The sequence below is a fragment of the Schistocerca serialis genome, unplaced genomic scaffold, assembly GCF_023864345.2.
Source record: "Schistocerca serialis cubense isolate TAMUIC-IGC-003099 unplaced genomic scaffold, iqSchSeri2.2 HiC_scaffold_867, whole genome shotgun sequence".
Taxonomy (NCBI): Eukaryota; Metazoa; Arthropoda; class Insecta; order Orthoptera; family Acrididae; genus Schistocerca; species Schistocerca serialis.
The window spans coordinates 778,753-786,240 of NW_026048482.1; positions in this window are offsets into that span (position 1 = coordinate 778,753).

Sequence of the window (7,488 nt, forward strand, 5' to 3'; positions counted from 1 at the left end):
TTTACTGTATCCCTTGGACCTTCTTACTGACGATGAAACACAGATATTGCAACGGAATTAAATACAAAGGGCACAATGCCGACTTAAGTACAAGAAGACTGACTCTTCTTACTGACTATGTTTTGAACCATTCAAAAAAACGGTTCAAATAGCTCTGAACACTATGGGACTCAACTGCTGAGGTCATTAGTGCCCTAGAACGTAGAACTAGTTAAACCTAACTAACCTAAGGACATCACAAACATCCATGCCCGAGACAGGATTCGAACCTGCGACCGTTGCGGTCTTGCGGTTCCAGACTGCAGTGCCTTTAACCGCACGGCCACTTCGGCCGGCTTTTGAACCACTCCTGTGACACTAGTTATAGATTCCGATGCTACACTTCAGGTTTACTGTATCCCTCTGACCTACTTATTGGCGATGGAACACAAATTGCATCGGAATTAAATACAAAATGCACAATGACGACTTAAGTACAAGAAGACTGACTCTTCTTACTGACTGTTTTGAACCATTCCTGTGACACTAGTTATAGATTCCGATGCTTCACTTCAGGTTTACTGTATCCCTCTGAACTTCTTATTGACGATGAAACACAGAAATTGCATCGGAATTAAATACAAAAGGCACAATGCCGACTTAAGAACAAGAAGACTGACTCTTCGTACTGACTATGGTTTGAACCATTCCTGTGACACTAGTTATAGATTACGATGATATACCTCAGGTTTACTGTATCCCTTGGACCTTCTTATTGACGATGAAACACAGAAATTGTATCGGAATTAAATAGAAAAGGCTCAATGCCGACTTAAGTACAAGAAGACTGACTCTTCTTACTGTCTATGTTTTGAACCATTCCTGTGACACTAGTTATAGATTCCGATGCTTCACTTCAGGTTTACTGTATCCCTTGGACCTTCTAATTGACGATGAAACACAGAAATTGCTTTGTAATTAAATACAAAAGGCGCAATGCCGACTTAAGTACAAGAAGACTGACTCTTCTTACTGACTGTTGAACCATTCCTGTGACACTAGTTATAGATTCCGATGCTTCACTTCAGGTTTACTGTATCCCTTAGACCTTCTTATTGACGATGAAACACAGAAATTGCATCGGAATTAAATACAAAAGGCACAATGCCGACTTAAGTACAAGAAGACTGACTCATCTTACTGTCTATGATTTGAACCATTCCTGTGACACTAGTTATAGATTCCGATGCTTCACTTCAGGTTCACTGTATCCCTCTGACCCTCTTATTGACGATGAAACAGAGAAATTGCATCGGAATTAAATACAAAAGGCACAATGCCAACTTAAGTACAAGAAGAGTGACTCTTTTTACTGACTATGTTTTGAACCACTCCTGTGACACTAGTTATAGGTACCGATGCTTCACTTCAGGTTTACTGTATCCCTTAGACCTTCGTATTGTCGATGAACACAGAAATTGCATCGGAATTAAATAGAAAATGCACAATGCCGACTTAAGTACAAGAAGACTGACTCTTCTTACTGACTGTTTTGAACCATTCCTGTGACACTAGTTATAGATTCCGATGCTTCACTTCAGGTTTACTGTATCCCTCTGAACTTCTTATTGACGATGAAACACAGAAATTGCATCGGAATTAAATACAAAAGGCACAATGCCGACTTAAGTACAAGAAGACTGACTCTTCGTACTGACTATGGTTTGAACCATTCCTGTGACACTAGTTATAGATTACGATGATATACTCAGGTTTACTGTATCCCTTGGACCTTCTTATTGACGATGAAACACAGAAATTGTATCGGAATTAAATAGAAAAGGCTCAATGCCGACTTAAGTACAAGAAGACTGACTCTTCTTACTGTCTATGTTTTGAACCATTCCTGTGACACTAGTTATAGATTCCGATGCTTCACTTCAGGTTTACTGTATCCCTTGGACCTTCTTATTGACGATGAAACACAGATATTGCAACGGAATTAAATACAAAGGGCGCAATGCCGACTTAAGTACAAGAAGACTGACTCTTCTTACTGACTATGTTTTGAACCATTCAAAAAAATGGTTCAAATGGCTCTGAGCACTATGGGACTCAACTGCTGAGGTCATTAGTCCCCTAGAACTTAGAACTAGTTAAACCTAACTAACCTAAGGACATCACAAACATCCATGCCCGAGGCAGGATTCGAACCTGCGACCGTTGCGGTCTTGCGGTTCCAGACTGCAGCGCACTTTATCCGCACGGCCACTTCGGCCGGCTTTTGAACCATTCCTGTGACACTAGTTATAGATTCCGATGCTACACTTCAGGTTTACTGTATCCCTCTGACCTACTTATTGGCGATGGAACAGAAATTGCATCGGAATTAAATACAAAATGCACAATGGCGACTTAAGTACAAGAAGACTGACTCTTCTTACTGACTGTTTTGAACCATTCCTGTGACACTAACACTAGTTACAGATTCCGATGCTTCACTTCAGGTTCACTGTATCCCTCTGACCTTCTTATTGACGATGAAACACAGAAATTGCATCGGAATTAATTACAAAAGGCACAATGCCAACTTAAGTACAAGAAGACTGATTCTTCTTACTGACTATGTTTTGAACAATTCCTGTGACACTAGTTATAGATTCCGATGCCACACTTCAGGTTTACTGTATCCCTTGGACCTTCGTATTGACGATGAACACAAAAATTGCATCGGAATTACATAAAAAAGTCACAATGCCGACTTCAGTACAAGAAGACTGACACTTCTTACTGTCTATGTATTGAACCATTCCTGTGACACTAGTTATAGATTCCGATGCTTCACTTCAGGTTTACTGTATCCTTTTGAACTTCTTATTGACGATGAAACACAGAAATTGCATCGGAATTAAATACAAAAGGCACAATGCCGAGTTAAGTACAAGAAGACTGACACTTCGTACTGGTTATGTTTTGAACCATTCCTGTGACACTAGTTATAGATTACGATGATATACCTCAGGTTTACTGTATCCCTTGGACCTTCTTATTGACGATGAAACACAGAAATTGTATCGGAATTAAATAGAAAAGGCTCAATGCCGACTTAAGTACAAGAAGACTGACTCCTCTTACTGTCTATGTTTTGAACCATTCCTGTGACACTAGTTATAGATACCGATGCTTCACTTCAGGTTTACTGTAACCCCTTGGACGTTCTTATTGACGATGAAACACAGAAATTGCATCGGATTTAAATAGAAAAGGCACAATGCGGACTTAAGTTCAAGAAGATTGACTCTTCTAACTGACTATGATTTGAACCACTCCTGTGACGCTAGTTACAGATTCCGATGCTTCACTTGAGGTTTACTGCATACCTTGGACCTTCTTATTGACGATGAAACACAGATATTGCATCAGAACTAAATACAAAAGGCACAATGCCGACTTAAGTACAAGAAGACTGACTCTTCAAACTGTCAATGTTTTGAACCATTCCTGTGACACAAGTTATAGATTCCGAAGCTTCACTTCAGGTTTACTGTATCCCTTGGACCTTCTAATTGACGATGAAACACAGACATTGCAACGGAATTAAATACAAAAGGCACAATGCCGACTTAAGTACATGAAGACTGACACTTCTTACTGTCTATGTATTGAACCATTCCTGTGACACTAGTTATAGATTCCGATGCTTCACTTCAGGTTTACTGTATCCTTTTGAACTTCGTATTGACGATGAAACACAGAAATTGCATCGGAATTAAATACAAAAGGCACAATGCCGAGTTAAGTACAAGAAGACTGACACTTCGTACTGACTATGTTTTGAACCATTCCTGTGACACTAGTTATAGATTACGATGATATACCTCAGGTTTACTGTATCCCTTGGACCTTCTTATTGACGATGAAACACAGAAATTGTATCGGAATTAAATAGAAAAGGCTCAATGCCGACTTAAGTACAAGAAGACTGACTCCTCTTACTGTCTATGTTTTGAACCATTCCTGTGACACTAGTTATAGATACCGATGCTTCACTTCAGGTTTACTGTATCCCTTAGACCTTCGTATTGTCGATGAACACAGAAATTGCATCGTAATTAAATAGAAAATGCACAATGCGGACTTAAGTACAAGAAGACTGACTCTTCTTACTGACTATGTTTTGAACCATTCCTGTGACACTAGTTATAGATTCCGATGCTTCACTTCAGGTTTACTGTATCCCTCTGACCTTCTTATTGACGATGAAACACAGAAATTGTATCGGAATTAAATAGAAAAGGCACAATGCCGACTTAAGTACAAGAAGACTGACTCTTCTTACTGACTATGTTTTGAACCATTCAAAAAAATGGTTCAAATAGCTCTGAGCACTATGGGACTCAACTGCTGAGGTCATTAGTGCCCTAGAACTTAGAACTAGTTAAACCTAACTAACTTAAGGACATCACAAACATCCATGCCCGAGACAGGATTCGAACCTGCGACCGTTGCAGTCTTGCGGTTCCAGACTGCAGCGCCTTTAACCGCACGGCCACTTCGGCCGGCTTTTGAACCATTCCTGTGACACTAGTTATAGATTCCGATGCTACACTTCATGTTTACTGTATCCCTCTGACCTACTTATTGGCGATGGAACACAAATTGCATCGGAATTAAATACAAAATGCACAATGACGACTTAAGTACAAGAAGACTGACTCTTCTTACTGACTGTTTTGAACCATTCCTGTGACACTAGTTATAGATTCCGATGCTTCACTTCAGGTTCACTGTATCCCTCTGACCTTCTTATTGACGATGAAACACAGAAATTGCATCGGAATTAAATACAAAAGGCACAATGCCGACTTAAGTACAAGAAGACTGACACTTCTTACTGTCTATGTATTGAACCATTCCTGTGACACTAGTTATAGATTCCGATGCTTCACTTCAGGTTTACTGTATCCCTCTGACCTTCTTATTGACGATGAACCACAGAAATTGCATCGGAATTAAATACAAAAGGCCCAATGCCAACATAAGTACAAGAAGACTGACTCTTCTTACTGACTATGTTTTGAACCACTCCTGTGACACTAGTTATAGATTCCGATGCTTCGCTTCAGGTTTACTGTATCCCTTAGACCTTCGTATTGTCGATGAACACAGAAATTGCATCGTAATTAAATAGAAAATGCACAATGCCGACTTAAGTACAAGAAGACTGACTCTTCTTACTGACTATGTTTTGAACCATTCCTGTGACACTAGTTATAGATTCCGATGCTTCACTTCTGGTTTACTGTATCCCTCTGACCTTCTTATTGACGATGAAACACAGAAATTGCATCGGAATTAAATAGAAAAGGCACAATACCGACTTAAGTACTATAAGACTGACTCTTCTTACTGACTATGATTTGAACCATTCCTGTTACGCTAGTTACAGATTCCGATGCTTCACTTCAGGTTTACTGTATCCCTTGGACCTTCTTACTGACGATGAAACACAGATATTGCAACGGAATTAAATACAAAGGGCACAATGCCGACTTAAGTACAAGAAGACTGACTCTTCTTACTGACTATGTTTTGAACCATTCAAAAAAATGGTTCAAATAGCTCTGAGCACTATGGGACTCAACTGCTGAGGTCATTAGTGCCCTAGAACTTAGAACTAGTTAAACCTAACTAACCTAAGGACATCACAAACATCCATGCCCGAGACAGGATTCGAACCTGCGACCGTTGCGGTCTTGCGGTTCCAGACTGCAGCGCCTTTAACCGCACGGCCACTTCGACCGGCTTTTGAACCATTCCTGTGACACTAGTTATAGATTCCGAAGCTACACTTCAGGTTTACTGTATCCCTCTGACCTACTTATTGGCGATGGAACACAAATTGCATCGGAATTAAATACAAAATGCACAATGACGACTTAAGTACAAGAAGACTGACTCTTCTTACTGACTGTTTTGAACCATTCCTGTGACACTAGTTATAGATTCCGATGCTTCACTTCAGGTTCACTGTATCCCTCTGACCTTCTTATTGACGATGAAACACAGAAATTGTATCGGAATTAAATAGAAAAGGCTCAATGCCGACTTAAGTACAAGAAGACTGACTCCTCTTACTGTCTATGTTTTGAACCATTCCTGTGACACTAGTTATAGATTCCGATGCTTCACTTCTGGTTTACTGTAATCCCTTGACCGTTCTTATTGACGATGAAACACAGAAATTGCATCGTAATTAAATAGAAAATGCACAATGCCGACTTAAGTACAAGAAGACTGACTCTTCTTACTGACTATGTTTTGAACCATTCCTGTGACCCTAGTTATAGATTCCGTTGCTTCATTTCAGGTTTACTGGATCCCTTCGATCATCTTATTGACGATGAAGCGCAGATAGTGCATCGGAGTTAAATACAATAGGCACAATACCGACTGAAGTACAAGAAGACTGACTCTTCCTACTTTCTATGTTTTGATCCATTCCTGTGACACTAGTTTTAGATTCCGATGCTTCACTTAAGATTTACTGTATCCCTCTGACATTCTTTTTGACGATGAATCACAGACATTGCATCTTAATTAAAAAGAAAAGGCACAATACCGACTTAAGTACAAGAAGACTGACTCTTCTTACTGTCTATGTTTTCAACCATTCCTGTGACACTAGTTATAGATTCCAATGCTTCACTTCAGATTTACTGTATCCCTTGGACCTTCGTTTTGACGATGAAACACAGAAATTGCATCGGAAATAAATAGAAAAGGCACAATGCCAACTTAAGTACATGAAGACTGACTCGTCTTACTGACTATGTTTGGAACCATTCCTGTGACACTAGTTATAGATTCCGATGCTTCACTTCATGTTTACTGTATCCCTCTGACCTTCTTTTTGACGATGAAACACAAACATTGCATCTTAATTAAAAAGAAAAGGCAGAATGCCGACTTAAGTACAAGAAGACTGACTGTTCTTACTGTCTATGTTTTCAACCATTCCTGTGGCACTAGTTATAGATTCCGATGCTTCACTTCAGATTTACTGTATCCCTTGGACCTTCTTTTTGACAATGAAACACAGAAAATGCATCGGAAATAAATAGAAAAGGCACAATGCCAACTTAAGTACAAGAAGACTGACTCTTCTTACTGACTATGTTTGGAACCATTCCTGTGACACTAGTTATAGATTCCGATGCTTCACTTCAGGTTTACTGTACCCCTCTGACCTTATTGACGATGAAACACAGATATTGCATCAGAATTAAATAGAAAAGGCACAATGCCGACTTATGTACAAGAAGACTGACTCTTCTTGATGACTATGTTTTGAACAATTCCTGTGACACTAGTTATAGATTCCGATGCCACACATCAGGTTTACTGTATCCCTTGGACCTTCGTATTGACGATGAACACAGAAATTGCATCGGAATTAAATAGAAAAGTCACAATGCCGACTTAAGTACAAGAAGACTGACTCTTCTT